The 19,960-nt window shown below is 26.6% G+C and overlaps 1 pseudogene; it reads right to left on the bottom strand.

Moving 5' to 3' along the window:
• Positions 1 to 4,911: 4,911 nt before the first annotated feature.
• LOC124917234 lies at positions 4,912 to 19,459 on the bottom strand (annotated as a pseudogene).
• Between the last annotated feature and the right edge of the window lie 501 nt (positions 19,460 to 19,960).

Below are 19,960 nucleotides of genomic sequence, written 5' to 3'. Positions count from 1 at the left end.
TTTCTTTTGTTATCTTCTCTATATTATAAATATTTAATTGAATAAATCATAATTTCTATACAAGAGATTAGAATGTTTATTCATTTATAAATCATTCTTCACATAATCTCTACATAAGAAATTAAAAATATTTAATCAATTAAAATATTTATTTCAACACTTAATTTCTATAAAAGAAATTAGAATATTTAATCAAATAAATATTCACCATATCACATGATTTCTACAAAAGAAATCATAATGTTTCAAGCACCTTTGACCGAAGTCGCTTAAACATTTATTTCCGGTTGCACGTTTGCATCCCGTAATATCGGCACGTTTGCCACATTATTCTCAAATCAAAGAAGACTTTACTTGTAATTATTTGATTTCAAAATTATCAAATTAAGTAAGTCTTAATGATGTAATTGGACAATGTATATCAAGTATCTTATATTAAACCAAAATTAATATATCTATATATATATGATATTATATATTATTGCTTCTTTTATTTTAGTCACCACGATGACAAAAAACTATAATATATATAGTCAATAACATAGAAACGTAATCAGATAAATAATATGTCATATATATTATTAAACAAATATATATACAACTTCATTTATCATTAAAAATATCGTTTAAAAAATATATGATAATTAATTAGAATGTTGATCATTTATTTTTAATCAAATATAAAACTAACTAATTATATAAATAAATATTCATGTCATCAATTATTCGTTTCTTAATTAATTAGATGACCTTTAACATTCTATAACAAATCTTTGTCAATCAAAGAACACATGATTTGTGACAAATTTCAAAATTATCTATTAAAATAAAAATAGATAGAAAATAAATCTTAATTTATATATATATATAAATTTCTAGATAATCATACTTATTATGAATAACATGAACCATCATATTATTAGCTAATATGCATGATTTATATTAATAATCAATTAGCACATAATCAAATTAAATATAACTACAAATATATTTCATATCTTAATCGAAGCACTTACATTGCCATGTTTTGAACAATAATCGACGTGAAACGACTATGCATGCTCAAAATAAATCTGAGTAGATTATTCTCACCGAGACTAATTTCCATAGTCGTGTCTCTTTAAATGAATGATTAGAATAAGTTTTAAAACAAATAACTTATTTAATCTCAAGAAATTTAAATGCCTCAAAATATAAATGACAAAGTCATTTTAGCAAATTAAATTTCTATATGAGAAATCGTTAAGTGCCCCATTTTATTTCATAATTTCTCCACAAGAAATTAGAATCATTCTAACATCCATGGTTAAAATCTTTTTGACAGGTCAAATTTTATATAAGACATTGTTATGGGCACTCATTTATCTCATAATTTCTGCCTAAAAATTGGAATATTTCAATTTCAACGACTATAGTCATTTTAACGAGTCTGATAAAGAAATCATTTCCTATAGTCATTTTAACAATTATTGACTATCTCATTATCTCATAATTTCTACAGAAGAAATTGGAATGGTTTCAACATCAATGACTAAAGTCATTTTAACTAGTCAGATTTCTACAAAGAAATCATTGATCATTCCATTCATCTCATAATTTTTATACAAGAAATTGGAATGGTTTCAACGTTAATGACTAATGTCATTTTATCAACGTCCGATTTCTACAAAAGAAATCAACGTAAATGACTACTGTCATTTTATCACGTCTGATTTCTACAAAAGAAATCATTCACATCATTGTGTCTAAACTTTGAACCACTACACCAATGCGCCCTTTCATCATTGCATCACTTTTATGACTTTTTGTATCCTTTAATTAAAAGAATATATTTATTTCTTTGACTCAACTCTGTCACAAAAAAACAAATATTTACACACATTTTAAAATGATATCTTAATACCATAATAAAATATAGTACATAAAATAATGTATAAATAAATAGATTATCTCTCCTTATTTAATAATCATCATACCACATTCTTATTAATTATCACTCTTAATTAATTTAAGAATCCATATATTATAATTAATTATTTTAAAACTGAAACAATATATTTCAATTATAATTAATTTTAATTACTATTATTAATTTATTTCTAGAAATTAAAAGCTAACTCTTTAGTTACTTTTATTTTCCATTTATTATTAATAATAATTTTAATAACCAACTAACATACATTCAAGTAAAAATAAAACGAATTATTATTTTCTAATTTATTTTCTAGAAAATATTTATACAATGAATATACATCATTTTTATTTTTATTTTAGAATATATATCTACATCAACATATATTAGCTTATAAAAGTAATCTTTCATACAAATAATATTATATGTATACAATAAAGACTTATCTTTATTTGTAGATCCATCTTATTCCTTTACATTAACAACTTTCATATTGTCGAAATAAGTCATCATCTGTTTTATAACATCATAACTCGTATTCCTGAAACATCAAAGACAAAATTTCGATGGCACAAGCTACTAAATAATTTATCACACGAAACTGTTTTAAGATTGTTAGATATCTTGTCTTGAAATAAATTATAGAAATATATATAAAATGATGTTACAAATAAATGAAATAAAATAAGATATACGAAGAACAATATCACCGTATTTGATGGTTGATTCGAGGCATGTGTTAGACACATTTCCCTTAAAACAGTTCCACCGTCTCCCCATGTGCTAGAGCTTATCACAGATGGCTGTCTCCCAGGGTACAACGAATCTAGTAGTGATTCAGCACCGAAATCACTACACAACGAACTTGATAAAGTACCTGAACTATCACCGGGTTTCAACGGAAAAATCGAACACAGAACTCGAAGAACACTCACAAAACAGGAAGAAGACTTTTGGAATTCTAGAGTGAGAAAGAATGAAAAATGAAGAGGTTGTTTTTGATTAGAGATGAGAGGTCTTATATTGTTGAAAGTTAAACCATTAAATAAAATCATCATTTGATCAAACGGTTGACATTGTCTGCCTCTTCATTACCTTAACGTTTTTCTCTTCATTATAGAGTAATTGTTTGCCAAAACAATTAAGGCATTTACAATTCAATACTAACATTACATGGTTTTCCAATTTGTTAATAATAATATAAATTATCATAACAAATAATAATAATAATAACTAACTCATGTAAGTTACACTACAAATTAACAACATTTTGTTAATTGGTCATCAAGGCATTTTAGATCAATTAATTTAAATTAATTGATTTAAATTATACATTTGGATCAAATTTCACCCTTTAATTCACGTTTGAATTTCATGTGAATTTGATTTGATTTTATTATCCATATTCTAATTTCCATTCATTAATGGAATTTATAGAACTAGTTTAAAAATTCCAACATAAACATCCCAACATTAATTTAAGTAGTATATATACTGAATGGAAGCCAAGTATCTCGATCCTCCTCATCCGGTTCAGACCCTATTTGGTCGGACAATGTCAACTCAGCCTTAGGGAATCAGTTTTCTTGTCAACTTTTGGATACAGGGAACTTGAAATTGGTTAAATAATGTTATTGACATAGAAATATATTGGCATTTATACGTCATTTAAATATGACTACTAGACTTTGAAGCGTTCCATTATTGTCATATAGTTGAAGTTTTCAAATATACTTGTTCTACTTTGAATTATATTAGAATGCTTCTTTTATAGGGAATATTTTTATCAATAGAGAAAAAATGGTATTAATCATGGGTAAAATACCTTACCTATGCAAACCTAGTTTAATACAAGTCACGATAAAAAAGAAGATAATGATCAGTTAATTAAGTGAAAATATCTATCAAAGCTCAAAGAAAAACAGGTCTCAAATATACTTTAGGCTCCAAATTGAGACAATCAAAATACTTATAGGTCAACTTGAGATTTAAAATTCTTCAAGTTCGCAATAGAGTAAAAAACTCGGTTTTGAGTTGGATAAAATTGTGTTTGAATTCTTTTCTTATTTTCATGTTTTGTGAGTTTTTTTTTTTTAATTTTTTTCTCGTATCATATTGTTTCGTTGTAAATAAACAATTCTTATCATTTTTTTTAATATACATGGACTATTTTTAAAAATAAAAAATAAATTTAATAAACAAAAGAAGGACGTAAATTATTGTGTCAACAAAATCAATTTTCTTTTCTTCTTAATATTATTTTCAAAAAGTCATTTTTTTTAATAATTTAATTTCAATTAAATGTGTATCTTGGTGTATTTGGTGAAAGATAGCAAGATTAGTTATTTTTCTTGTTTGAAAATAAAAATTTATTAAACTTGAGACTTTATAGTTATAAGTTCTTACATTTACTATATTTGGATCATATTCATCTCAACAACCAAAAATCCAACTCCAACTGAATATGAAGCAATGAATCACCCAACATTGGATGAATAATCTTGAGGAACACGATTTTGTTATCCGGATAATAATTGCTATTTTGTTTCCACTTATAGTATATAAATAATAAGACACCGAAGTTGAAGACATCAAATCTTATTGAAAAAAGTCCTCCAATTACATATTCTGTAGACATTTAACCACTGAAAATTATATCATTATTGTACCTAAAAGTATACTACTATTATAAGATTGTGTCAAATACTTATTATGTTCCAACTACATTCTTTGTTCTAACTTCATTTTGTCGACTCTAAAAATTATAGTCATTCCAAAATTCGAGATTTTAGAGTTCAACTCATTCTTTAATAAAATATTACTAGCTTTCGAATCTCTATGTATAGGCTATACTTCTTTTGTGAATCGTTGAGTTACAACCCCCTTTTCAGTTATTGTTCAATAACATATATATTGAGGTAATAACATTCAATATAAAAAACTCATTAAATGTAATGGAACAGTTGGAAAAAAATCATCTGGCTATGATCTAAGTAATGCTAATTAAGGCTGTTTATGGAGTTCACTTTAATGTTCGTCAATGAATCCGATGCATGCATGTCTTGTCCGTTGAAGATAAACGCGGGCTGCTTTGGAGAAGGTAAAGACATATCTTTGCATAACATGAAAACAACTTCAGACATAGTTGGTCTGTCCATAGCATGTTCTTGCACACATAGAAGTCCTATGTGAATGCATTTCAAAACTTCTTGGTTTGGCCATAAATCTCCCATCCTTGAGTCAATTATATCAAAGACTTTACCTTTGTTCCATAATGCCCAAGCCTGAAAGATGGAATATATGAATCCATGATACACATTAATTAGTTGTTCTATAATTAATGAAACTATTTTAGTAGGTCATACATGTCCTATCAAATTTATCGTGTTCTCTTGATGGTAACTGGTATTTTTTCTCCCATTTATAATCTCAAGCAATATGACACCAAAGCTGAAGACATCAGATTTTATTGAATATAGTCCTTCCATGGCATATTCTGGAGACATATAACCACTGCAACATATATATCAAAATATTTTGGTGAAAATTGTGTGATGGATTAAAGGACCATACTACAAGATTATGTTAAAACACTCACTATGTTCCAACTACCCTTTTTGTATTGGCTTCCATTTGATCACCTCCAAAAATTCTAGCCGTTCCAAAATCGGAGATTTTAGGATTCAATCCATCATCCAATAAAATATTGCTGGCTTTTAAATCTCTATGGATGATTTTGAGTCGAGAGTCTTGGTGAAGGTATATCATTCCTCTTGCTATTCCCAAAATGATGTTAAATCGCTTCTCCCAATTAAGTATATAACATTTATCTTGATCTACACCAAAGTATTATTAGTTGTATCTTCCATTGTTAGAAGACATGATATTTGTTAGAGAAAATTATTCAAGTAATAGTAATTAGTCACTTACCAAAAATGAATGAGTCCAATCCCTTATTTGGCAAGTATTCATATATAAGCATCTTCTCATGCGGTTGAAAACAACATCCTAAAAGCCTAACTAAATTTCTATGTTGAAGTTTCACTATTAAAGAAACTTCATTCTTAAATTCTTCGAAACCTTGATCGGAATTTTTTGCTAGTCTTTTAACCGCAATATCTATTCCATTCCTCAATCGCCCCTGCATTAAGTGACGAGATTTATTAAGCAATAAGGTAGATTGCAATATTATTAATTTATGGTACAAAAATACCTTATAAACAGTGCCAAAACCGCCTTGTCCGAGTTTGTTAGAAACGGAAAAATTGTTTGTGGCTGCCACAATGGTACTAAGTTTGAAAAATGAGAAATCCTCTAAAGGCTGCTTTCCTGTTGTGGAAGGTTGGATTGATGAACCGTTAGCTGGAGTAAGAAGTATTTGCCGTTCCTTTATCTTTCTCTCTGTATCAATTATCATTAATTACGTACAAATCTTAATTAATAAAAATAAAGTCATCCAATAAAATAATAAGTAAGATACTTCTTTTATATATATATAGTGTGTGATATAGGAATTTACAAACTGTTTGTAGAGGGTTGTGAGCAGAAACCGAACAAAATATCTGAAGGAAGGAGCTTGAATATAATGTAATTTTTTTTCTCAACCGTTTAATTATACTAAAACCACTAAACTATTAATAAATTATATGTTTTCAACGATTTAAATATTAACTTTAAACTAATCACGATTAATGTGTTTATTGAATTGGTTTTGTATTTTCAAGAAGAAGAAAAAAACTATAAAATAATTTATATGCATAAATATTTTTGGAAAGAGATAAAGTTTACTTATTTACCTTCTCTCCTTTTAACCATTATGAACCAGAAAACCATAAGTAGGATGGCAATGACTAATGCTATAGAGGTAAATATCCCAATTATGTACGCCATTTGTTTACGCCTGACCTACCTTAACTGACCGAAAATTTGATAGAATTTGTGATTAGTGAGTATTTTGTGAAAGGTTGTTTCCTATTAGTTTTTCTTTCAATTTTGTAATGTTTTTGTTTTTGTTGTTGTTGTGTGAAAATTCTGGACGAGATCACTTGTAACTAATATAGGGATCACTAGGGAGGGCAAAACAGTCCAATTTCAAAAATAAAAAGCATGAAAGATAAAATCATATTAAAATATATTTACTGTACGCATTACTAATTCTCTTATAAAAAAATCTTTTATTTTATTAAAATTGATCAAATATAATTACTGCACGCATTACTAATTTTCTTATCAATTATTTTTTTATTTTAATACAAAAAAGTCAAATATAATTACTGCAGGCATTACTAATTTTCTTATAAAAAATACTTAATTTTATTAAAATAAATCAAATATAATTACTGCACGCACGCATTACTTATTTTCTTACAAACAAAAATCTTTAATTTTATTTAGCATTACATTATTTTTCATAATAGATATTCAACCAGTCATGTCAATAGTCAAAAATTATATAGTCTCAATATTCAATGACTAAATAAATGCCAATATTTTTAATAATACATTTCTATGCCAATAACATTATAAGTAAGCTACCAAGCCTTCAGTCTATTTAATAAAAAAAAAATTATGTTATTTAATTAAATTTATTAATTATTTTAACATAAAAATGTATAGCCCAGTAGTTTCTGATAAAAAAAAATAATAATAAAGTATTTTTATTTGGTTATAAATTTAAATCTCACCCAATTTTTTTTTTTAACAATTTATAAAATAAATAAATTAGAACATTATTTTCACATTTTTCACTCTGGGGCAGCACTACTGGGAGTAAGTAGAAGAATGGTGGCCCATTGCTATGTATTTCTCCAAAAACTTAATAAAGTTATAAGTTTTCAATTTTAAATCAAATATAATTAAAAATTTAACGAATAAGTTATTGAATTTAGAGTAAATAAAAAAATAATTATGTAGATTGATTAAGCGTGCTAAACCTTTCAAGAATTAGTGATTCCAGTAATTTCATTATTAGTAAACATAATTCAATGTTTAATGAATAAACTGAATGAAGTTAGACTTAATTGTACTATGTTTTAAAATGTTTTGTTTTCATTTATGAGGTATTGTTTTTGTCTAAAAAGAAAAACTCCTTGGAGGCTTTATTTTCTTTTCATTTACTCTAATTTTATTTGACAAGAAAATTGATTTAAAATTTCTTTTCCTAAAGAAAATTAAGAATTTAAAAAATATAATGGCGCATAATAATTTCGTCTACGAAAACCAAACCGAATTCAAATAAATTTTAATTAAACCAAACCGAATCCGGTACGGATTTCGAATTAAAACCGAATTCGATTTTATTTTATTTTTTGGAATAAAAGAGATCTAACATAACTCAATATCAATTGTATTGTGGCAGGGTAACTATTTTACCACTAGACTACTAGTGCTTTTCTTTTCTTTTTGTCTTTTATTATTAAATCTTGAATTTAAAATATTCTAATTTGATTATTTTAAATTTTTTATTAAGCTATGTTTGGAAGAATAAATAATAAAAAATGAATTCGATTTTTAGTTTGGTTTTCGAGTTGAAACTCAAATTCGAAAAAAAATTCGAAAACCGTATTTGAATTCGAATTGGTTTGAAATTCGATTTGAAAACTGAAAATGAATTTCGAATTTGGTTTATTTGAATTCGGTTTATTCAAATTCAGTGAATTTAAATTCGATCGGATATTCGGTTAAGACAAAATATTGAACCCCTAATAGGGAGGATGACCTAAACTTTAGCGCAGTATAAAATAATTCAGTAAAAGTTACGTGCCACTAAATGTGTTTAATTTATTATTAAAATTTATACAAGACTTTTATAAATAATTACTCTTGTTAAAATGATAATATTTAATTAAGCCAATGTGAAGAAAAATAAACCAAATACCAATTTCCTGTAGGATCAAAATTGTTAAGTATAGATTTTCAAACACTTGTTATCCATCAATATATAGATATTTGTATTAGAAGGAGAATACTATTGGAAGAAAATAATAAAACTATGAGGCGTAGACACATGACATTAAAATGATCTCACGAGTTTGTTGTAATGCGAGGGACGGAGAAGGCTAGATTAGCGTAAAGAATGTTTCATTTGAAATAATTTTCAGTCTTTTAACATAAATCATCGATCATTGGTCTTGGTGATGGTAAGGTTGTTAAACGAGATGACTTTGACACATGTTGACGATTCCGAGACATTCATCTTATGTCCGTTGAAGATAAAATCTGATTGTTTGGGAGAAGGTAAAGATATTTCCTTGCATAAAATGAAAGCAACAAATAACATTGTTGGTCTGTCCAAAAAAAGCTTTCTTGCACACATAGAAGTATTACATCTTGTTGAGATTTATGCAGAAGATTAAACTTACCTTATTTAAGATCGATTACAAACGAAGTTTTTAACTTAAAGTTAAGACTTAAAAAGAGATGGTAGAGAGCAAGAAACGAAAGAATAATTTATGTTATTATATATGTTTTGTTGATGAGATAATGACCCAATCGATGTATTTATACATAAATTTAGGAAGCATCCTTAATTAGCAAAATATAAAACTATAATAATATTATATACTTTAAATAAACTATTTCCTAAATATATAATATCTCAATATCTATCATAATATTCTATATTTTACATAAAGTATTTCCTAAATATATAATATCTTAATATACTCCCTTCAAGATGGACATCTTGAAGAAAAGTTTAAATCAAAGATGTTCAAATACTAGAAAATCGAGAGGTTTCGAGAAGTTAGCTGAATTCCTTGCCTTCTTGAAATTTGCTTAACTTGAATTCCCAATAAATATTGTTGAATGTTGTTCAACTTTCTGATGTTGATTTGTCTTTCTTCTTAGCATTTAAAAACATTGTGAATTCTTTGTAAATTGTTGGTAGATGATCCATCATTAGAATTGAATCATGAATAATGGATGTTCTCACATGAATCATCTAGGCCTTGTTTATTGTTTTTGTCGATTGGGTTAATTATCCAAGTTTTTACGGTTGCATCAAACATCCTCCAAAACGTTGTTTTTTTTAAGATTCTTAAAAATCTTGTAAGAATAGTCAATGAAAAATGTCTTCATTTTCGTTAGTAGACAAAGACCAAGTCGAATATTAGTACTCTATTCGAAATAGTTTAGTTGAGTAAGAATCATTGATGTGAGAACAACTAACTCTTCTCCATGTAGATACAAATGATCACTCCGATCACGTTTTTTTTATACGTCGTTTTTTTAAATCGTGTTAATTTTCGTTCGAATTGAGTTAGAATTTTGATTAACAGTTGTTCGACAACAATTTCTATCTTAAAAATAATTGATATATCTTGAGATTGATCAACTATATAGTTGTTCTAATAATATAGAGTACAACTTCCCAATAAGTCATATATATTTATTCGAAAATTGAGATTATTGTTGTATAATATATGCAATATTATTTGTTCTAATTTAGATATAATCATATTTTAATAAGTCTCATCAACTTATTTGATTTATGGATATATTTTGATAATAGTTTGATATCCCTAATCATGGGTTCATAAATAGATTTTTGCAATTTTATATAGTTTTATATCCCTATAAAAGGGTTAATGGTTAGATTTCTGCAAAAACAAATTATGTAGTTTGATACCTTCCATGAGTTCATAATTTAATTTTTGCAATTTTTTATGTAGTTTGATAACCCTCAATAGGTTTATAATTATATTTCTATAATATTTCATACAGTTTGATACCCTCAATGAGTTTATAATTAGATTTATACAATATATACCCCTCAATGAGTTTATAATTAAATTTTGTAACATTTCATACAGTTTGATATACCTCTCAATGAGTTTATAATTAGATTTATGCAATATTTCATGCAGTTTAATACCCTTAATGGCTTTATAATTAAATTTTTGCAATATTTCATACAGTTTGATCACCCTGGATGGATTTATAATTAGATTTTTGCAATGATACTTCTCCATAGGTTTATAATTAAAAAATTTCAATATTTAATGCAATTTGGTACTTCACGCAGTTTGATACTCATAATCATATGACTTTTAGCAGATTTACAAAGTCCATTGGTATTATTTGAAATTTTGAGACAATGATTTTTTTTAAAAATAATTCCAATGTCTTTGATTTTGATTTAAAATCAATGGATCTCATCAGTATCCATAATAATATTATTTTCATTACATTAATACCATAAGCATCATGTTTAGTTTTGAAACCAAAAAAGAATTTTATAATTCCAAGGTCTTTGATTTATTTTAGAATCAATGGATCGTATGAGTATTCATAATATATATATATATATTTTACAATAATGTCATCAACATCATGTTCAATTTTGAGAACAAGAAAGAATTTTGCAATTCCAACGTCTTTTATAGAAATTTTGAATCAATTTAAATTTTATTTCTGTATTGTCTCCCATATCATTTTCAACCATCAAAATATCATCTCCATATATAAGTAAGACGGTAATTTTTTGATCTTATGTCTATTATATGTATATAGACAATGATCATGTTCTAATTTTCATTAATTTGTAACTCAGTCACTAAATATGTATGCTAGTCTTTATTAAAATGAAGATATTGATATATTATCATTATTTTGAGGACTTTCAGTCTTTTTCTATATTTTAATAAAATGTCACATCTCTTGATGTCACTATTTTATTTGAATAAATTTGATATTATATATATAATTTGTTTTTGAAATATATCCTCAAATATGCATTTGATTTATTTATGTTCAAATTTCATTTTTTTTAGAATTATTATTAGACATATAACATAAAATCTAAAAACCTTGAGAATTTTATAATTAGTTTCATATTGTTCAATACGAGGAGTTTTCTAGTTTAAAACTTGCTACTTCGGTTAAATATTCGTTATTATTATTATTTTTATTTTTACAAACCCGTGTTCTTGTGGGTTGTAAACACATATTCTTTAGTGAATAATTCTCAATTCATTAAAATGTGGTGTATACTTAAAATTAACAAATTATGTCTCATTATCATTTTAAACTATTTTAATACTTTTTTTCATATTGATTTAGATTAATGTGAGATTTTTTTTTAATTTATCAAAAAAACACTTGTTTTGTTTTTTAGGAGAAATATTAGTGTTCATCTACTATAGTTAACATAAAAGATGTATTAGTTAATAAATCGTGTTTATAAGACCTTCTACATCAAGGTGTATGAGATAAAAAACGTTTTCTACCATTAAAGTCCTATTATCACTTTTCATTATTTTAATATTTAAGTAAAATTGGTTTTTTAAATACAAAACACAAATCTTGATTTTCTTGAAAAGAAAAAATTAATATAAATCTAGTATAATCATCAATATATATGTTTCTCTACCTCTACAAATATTCATATGGATCAAATCAAAAATTTTTTATATTTCTAACTTAATTAATAATTCTATTTGATTCATTTGTCAAATAAAAATTATTTTGTTTTTAAATTTGTGTGAGTTACTAGCTCCAAATCTATTAGTTTCGTTGTGTTGTTTTAGTTAAAACATTTTTGTTCATACTCTATTCTAAAGAAAACAAAAAATATTAATCACAGTTAGAAGACTTACTTGGATTCTTTAACAAATTTTTTTTCAATCTTCTGAATCATTCTTTAAACATCTTGTAATCATCCGTAGTTTATTGATCATTATTCTTGGTTGTTCTTGATCGATTTGTTTGATGATTCGTCTTCGTTAATAAAGTTAGTTTTACAAACTTCTTCTGATCCGTCTAGTAAGTCGTTGAAGTCAAATGTATTGTTTTCCTTTGTAACATCGCTCTGATACCATGTTGAGATTTATGCAGAAGATTAAACGTACCCTAATCTAAAATCGATCACAAACGAAGTTAAAGTTAAGTTAAGACTTAAAGAGAGAGCAAGAAACGAAAGAATAATTTATGTTATTATTTATGTTTTGTTGATGAGAATTGATTACCCAATCTATGTATACATAAATTTAGGAAACATCCTTAATTAGAAAAAATATAAAATTATAATAATAGTATATACTTTAAATAAAGTATTTCCTAAATATATTATATCTCAATACATATCAAAACTTCTTCCTGTTTCCATGAATCATCTATCATCGAATCAATTATATCAAAGACTTTAACTTCGTCTCATAATGCCCAAGCCTGAAAGATGGAATATATGAATCCATGATACACATTAATTAGTTATCTTATATTTAATGAAACTATTTTAGGAACGTATACAAGTACGATCAAGTTAATCGTTTTCTCTTGATGACATTAATTAGTTATCTTATATTTAATGAAACTATTTTAGGAACGTATACAAGTACGATCAAGTTAATCGTTTTCTCTTGATGGTAACTGGTATTTTTCCTCCTATTTATAATCTGAAGCAATATGACACCAAAGCTGAAGACATCGGATTTTATTGAATATAGTCCTTCCATAGAATATTCTGGAGACATATAAACACTTAAAAATATATGTTAAAATAATATTTTGATGAAAATTGTAAGATGGAGTAAAGGAAAATACTATAACATTATGTCAAAACACTTATGTACTATGTTCCAACTACCTTTTTTGTATTGGCTTCCATTTGATCACCTCCAAAAATTCTAGCCATTCCAAAATTTGAGATTTTAGGATTCAATCCATCGTCCAATAAAATATTGGATACTTTTAAATTTCTATGAATTATTTTGAGTCTAGAGTCTTGGTGAAGGTATATCATTCCACTTTCTATTCCCAAAACGATGTTAAATCACTTCTCCCAATTAAGTAGAGAACATTTATCTTCGTCTACACCAAAGTTTTATTAGTTGTATCTTCCATGATTAGAAGACATATATATTTGTTAGAGAAATTTATTTAAGTAATAATTGGTCACTTACCACAATGAACGAGTCCAAACCCTTATTTGTCAAGTATTCATATATGAGCATCTTCTCGTGCGATTGAAAACAACATCCTAAATGCCTAACTAAATTATCCTAAAATCGACAATTTTTCCATTTTCAACAAACTGGGAGAAGGCGGGTTTGTCTCAGTTTATAAGGTTTTTTTATATAATAAACATTTTTTTAACAGTTAATGTTTGAAGACTCGAATTTATGATAATGAAGATATGAGTTATTATGCGCAACAATTTACGTTCTTGCTTAATCAATTTTGTCACTTTGTGTAGGGACGCTAAAGAATGGATTAAATATTGCAGTTAAAAGGCTTGCGAACAGTTAAAATCAAGGAGTGGAAGAATTTAAAAATGATGTTTCTTTAATTGTCAAACTCCAACATAGCAATTTAGTGATTCTCTTAGGATGTTGTGTTCAACAAAATGAGAAAATGCTCGTACATGAATACTTGTCAAATAAGGGCTTGGACTCTTTTATATTCGGTATGTGACCATTTACATTTATTTTACAAGTTTAACTATCTATAATGTTTTTCTATACCAACTAAAGGTGAAGTACTAATAAAATATGGATGCAGATGAAGATAAAAGTTCTCTGCTTGATTGGGAGAAACGGTTTAACATCATTTTGGGGATCGTAAAGGGAATGGTATACCTTCACCAAGACTGTCGATTGAGAATAATCCATAGAGACTTAAAAACTAGCAATGTTTTGTTAGATGATGGGTTGAACCCAAAAATCTTAAATTTTGAAATGGCTAAAATTTGTAGAGGTGACCAGATGGATGAAAACACAAAAAGAGTAGTTGGAACATAGTAAGTGTTTTAATATAATCTTATATTATTGTGTGCGTCAAATTTAAAATGATTTTTTACCATAATGTTTTCATGATGTAATTTGCAGTGGTTATATGTCTCCAGAATATGCTATGGGAGGATTATACTCATGTAAATCTGATGTATTCAGCTTCGGTGTTATATTACTCGAATTTATAAGTGGAAGAAAAAATAACTGTTACTATCAATCAAGAGAACACGATTAATTTGATTGGACATATATGTTTTACTAAATATGTTCCTAATTATAACACAATTAATTGATGCTAATATCATGAAGTAATATATATATCTTATTATTTCATTTTTCAGGCTTGGGCCAAATAAAAAACAACATCCATGATTTGGCTCAAGCCTGAAAAATGAAATGATAAGATATATATATTACTCCATGATATTAGCATCAATTAATTCAACAAAAGGCTCACTAACAGCCACAACAAAAATAAACAAATAAATTACCGAAAATCTATAATCACAAATTCTATCAAATTTTCAGCTTAATATTTGAAGTCGCAGCAGCTGTTAGTGAAGGTCAGGCGTAAACAACAAATGGTGTACATAATTGTGATCTTTACCTCTTTAGCATTAGCCATCTACTTACTGTTTTTAAAGGCAATCAAAACACTTACATTGTTCCAACTACCCTATTTGTATTTGCTTCAATTTGATTGCCTTTAAAAATTCTTTCCATTCCAAAATCCGAGATTTAGGATTCAACTCATTATCTAACAAAACATTGCTAGTTTTCAAGTCCCTATTAATTATCCTCAATCGAGAATCTTGGTGAAGATAAACCATTCCCTTTGCAATTCCCAAAATGATGTTATACCGTTTCTCCCAATTTAGTTGAGAACATTTCTCTCCGTGTACATAAAAATATTTAGTTGTTAACTTTATATTTGCTTGATTAAAATACGATACTTTGGTCACGTACCGAAAATGAATGAGTCCAAGTCTTTATTCGGTAAGTATTCATATACGAGAGCCTTCTCATGATGTTCAACACAACATCCTAACAACCTCACCAAATTTCTATGTTGAAATTTGGCAATTAACGAAACTTCATTCTTAAACTCTTCCACACCTTGATGTGACCTTTTCGCTAATCTTTTCACAGCAATTTCTACCACATCCTTTAAACTGTTAGATATCTTGTCTTGAAATAAATTATAGAAATATATATAAAATGATGTTACAAATAAATGAAATAAAATAAGATATACGAAGAACAATATCACCGTATTTGATGGTTGATTCGAGGCATGTGTTAGACACATTTCCCTTAAAACAGTTCCACCGTCTCCCCATGTGCTAGAGCTTATCACAGATGGCTGTCTCCCAGGGTACAACGAATCTAGTAGTGATTCAGCACCGAAATCACTACACAACGAACTTGATAAAGTACCTGAACTATCACCGGGTTTCAACGGAAAAATCGAACACAGAACTCGAATAACACTCACAAAACAGGAAGAAGACTTTTGGAATTCTAGAGTGAGAAAGAATGAAAAATGAAGAGGTTGTTTTTGATTAGAGATGAGAGGTCTTATATTGTTGAAAGTTAAACCATTAAATAAAATCATCATTTGATCAAACGGTTGGCATTGTCTGCCTCTTCATTACCTTAACGTTTTTCTCTTCATTATAGAGTAATTGTTTGCCAAAACAATTAAGGCATTTACAATTCAATACTAACATTACATGGTTTTCCAATTTGTTAATAATAATATAAATTATCATAACAAATAATAATAATAATAACTAACTCATGTAAGTTACACTACAAATTAACAACATTTTGTTAATTGGTCATCAAGGCATTTTAGATCAATTAATTTAAATTAATTGATTTAAATTATACATTTGGATCAAATTTCACCCTTTAATTCACGTTTGAATTTCATGTGAATTTGATTTGATTTTATTATCCATATTCTAATTTCCATTCATTAATGGAATTTATAGAACTAGTTTAAAAATTCCAACAATCCCCCACATTAATGGAAATTGAAAGATTAACCCGGTGAAGGTTCAACAGTTGAATTCTACATAGGATAGGTAGGTGTAACCCTTTGAACCTTCCCTTGTGAAAGCATATAACTTTACTAGCTGATTAGTAGACTCGATGTCCTTGAACTATTCTGCCTTTTGTGTAAACGATTACACACTTTCACATAGATTTCTCCCTGATACATGTCAAGCTCTCATGGATGTGTCCATTTTGGCCATGGAACACGCGCCTGGTTCTGTGAGAAGGTCTAGAATTGAGCCGTGCAATTCATTCGAAGCGGCCCCACTTCTCCCTCACATAGGTGATCTCTTTGCTCACAAAGAATCATTAAAAGCGATATGCTTATCCTCGTCAAAATATATATTGTTTCGTTATAGGATTAATCCTCAACAATAACTTTCCAAGTCAGTACAATTAGGTTGTCCCATTGAACCTAGTTCTTGGGATCTCCAGTCTGCATAGGTTGGGTTTTCCTTCATACCAACTTATAGTAGGCTAATGTCTCAAAAGACTTCAAATTATCTCTCTATTCAATAATCTGATTAGTGGATCCACAATATTATCTTTGACTTACATAGTCAAATTTGATAACTCCATTAGAGAGTATAGTCTAATGACATTATGTCTAAGACGTGTATGTCTAGACTTGTCACTTACTCTAAGCTTGTCCAATTTCTAATTACTATCACAATAATTAGAAATTTATGTTGGTACATTCTTAGTTAACCTTGGAACATCTTCTAATAAGAAGCATAGTCATCCGTACATGCTTATCATTTAAATTTTTTATGAAAATATTGTTTACTTGGCTAACTAGTAGACAAAATGTCTTTGAACTATTCTGCCTTCGTGTAAACGATTATATATTTTACATAAAAATATTTTATTTTTCGACATAAGTCAAAATTATAGATTATAACGTTTAATCTATCCATCATAAGTTTCTTAGAAGATTTCCATACGTAGATTGCACTTTTAAGTGTAAACATATTCACTTTTAGACATAAACTCTTTCATTTAATAATATTAACATATCATTTGATAACAACATGATATTTCGTTTAGTGCAATTCATATCCTTAATTAATTTTATCATTTTTATCGTAATTTTCAATGATAAAATATCGTACAAAAGACACGTAATGAAATAATTTTCATTGTCTTCATGATATATATAATTGTCACATCAACTTTTTGATAAAAGTATGATCAAATTTTCATATCATTATTATAAAATTTATTATAAGTCATATCAAGACTTTATAAACTTTCCTTTTCATTTATTTCATAAAATCTTTTTGAAGACATTGATTCTTCAAAAAATTTTATGAAAGTAATGTCAAAATATGACACGTTTCTTGATTTCAAAATCCTCAAATTTTAAATATCGATTTAAGCACCAACTCAGCAAATATAAACAAGACATTTTCTTGTTATTTTCTTTCTTTTTGTAAAGTTGCGCAACTTTATCTTTTATAAAGAACATATTTCTCTAACAATGAATTATCTTTTCATTTATCATAATATACACAATTATTTTTGTATTATAATAAATAAAAATATTTGCCCCCACATTCGTGTTGGTATCCTTTAAATCACACACATTTGTATGATTTAAATCAATGATTTTCTAATCAAGAAATTGTCACACAATTCTTTTACAAATTTCTTTTGTTATCTTCTCTATATTATAAATATTTAATTGAATAAATCATAATTTCTATACAAGAGATTAGAATGTTTATTCATTTATAAATCATTCTTCACATAATCTCTACATAAGAAATTAAAAATATTTAATCAATTAAAATATTTATTTCAACACTTAATTTCTATAAAAGAAATTAGAATATTTAATCAAATAAATATTCACCATATCACATGATTTCTACAAAAGAAATCATAATGTTTCAAGCACCTTTGACCGAAGTCGCTTAAACATTTATTTCCGGTTGCACGTTTGCATCCCGTAATATCGGCACGTTTGCCACATTATTCTCAAATCAAAGAAGACTTTACTTGTAATTATTTGATTTCAAAATTATCAAATTAAGTAAGTCTTAATGATGTAATTGGACAATGTATATCAAGTATCTTATATTAAACCAAAATTAATATATCTATATATATATGATATTATATATTATTGCTTCTTTTATTTTAGTCACCACGATGACAAAAAACTATAATATATATAGTCAATAACATAGAAACGTAATCAGATAAATAATATGTCATATATATTATTAAACAAATATATATACAACTTCATTTATCATTAAAAATATCGTTTAAAAAATATATGATAATTAATTAGAATGTTGATCATTTATTTTTAATCAAATATAAAACTAACTAATTATATAAATAAATATTCATGTCATCAATTATTCGTTTCTTAATTAATTAGATGACCTTTAACATTCTATAACAAATCTTTGTCAATCAAAGAACACATGATTTGTGACAAATTTCAAAATTATCTATTAAAATAAAAATAGATAGAAAATAAATCTTAATTTATATATATATATAAATTTCTAGATAATCATACTTATTATGAATAACATGAACCATCATATTATTAGCTAATATGCATGATTTATATTAATAATCAATTAGCACATAATCAAATTAAATATAACTACAAATATATTTCATATCTTAATCGAAGCACTTACATTGCCATGTTTTGAACAATAATCGACGTGAAACGACTATGCATGCTCAAAATAAATCTGAGTAGATTATTCTCACCGAGACTAATTTCCATAGTCGTGTCTCTTTAAATGAATGATTAGAATAAGTTTTAAAACAAATAACTTATTTAATCTCAAGAAATTTAAATGCCTCAAAATATAAATGACAAAGTCATTTTAGCAAATTAAATTTCTATATGAGAAATCGTTAAGTGCCCCATTTTATTTCATAATTTCTCCACAAGAAATTAGAATCATTCTAACATCCATGGTTAAAATCTTTTTGACAGGTCAAATTTTATATAAGACATTGTTATGGGCACTCATTTATCTCATAATTTCTGCCTAAAAATTGGAATATTTCAATTTCAACGACTATAGTCATTTTAACGAGTCTGATAAAGAAATCATTTCCTATAGTCATTTTAACAATTATTGACTATCTCATTATCTCATAATTTCTACAGAAGAAATTGGAATGGTTTCAACATCAATGACTAAAGTCATTTTAACTAGTCAGATTTCTACAAAGAAATCATTGATCATTCCATTCATCTCATAATTTTTATACAAGA

The sequence above is a fragment of the Impatiens glandulifera genome, unplaced genomic scaffold (genome assembly GCF_907164915.1).
Source record: "Impatiens glandulifera unplaced genomic scaffold, dImpGla2.1, whole genome shotgun sequence".
Lineage (NCBI taxonomy): Eukaryota > Viridiplantae > Streptophyta > Magnoliopsida > Ericales > Balsaminaceae > Impatiens > Impatiens glandulifera.
This window is presented reverse-complemented; position numbering and strand designations above follow the sequence as displayed.